Below are 292 nucleotides of genomic sequence, written 5' to 3'. Positions count from 1 at the left end.
GTGTCTCCATCACTATTGGTTTCATATGTAAACCGTTTGAATAGAGTTGGACTTTAAAGTCTGTCGTTCGAATGGATCTTTAAAAGACACAAATGAAGACTCATCAAGGACCTCCTATTGGTTCTCATGACTCATACACACACACACATGTATGTACACACACACACATGCATGCACACACACACACACGTGCTTAGACTCACTGCTTGCCTGTCTACATGCATCCAAGTCTATTATTATGTTAATGAGTTTTCAGTCTCCACATGTCCCTGCAGACCCCCCCTCCCCCCCC

The sequence above is a fragment of the Oryzias melastigma genome, linkage group LG11 (assembly GCF_002922805.2).
Source record: "Oryzias melastigma strain HK-1 linkage group LG11, ASM292280v2, whole genome shotgun sequence".
Taxonomy (NCBI): domain Eukaryota; kingdom Metazoa; phylum Chordata; class Actinopteri; order Beloniformes; family Adrianichthyidae; genus Oryzias; species Oryzias melastigma.
Note: the sequence above shows the minus strand (reverse complement) of the source record.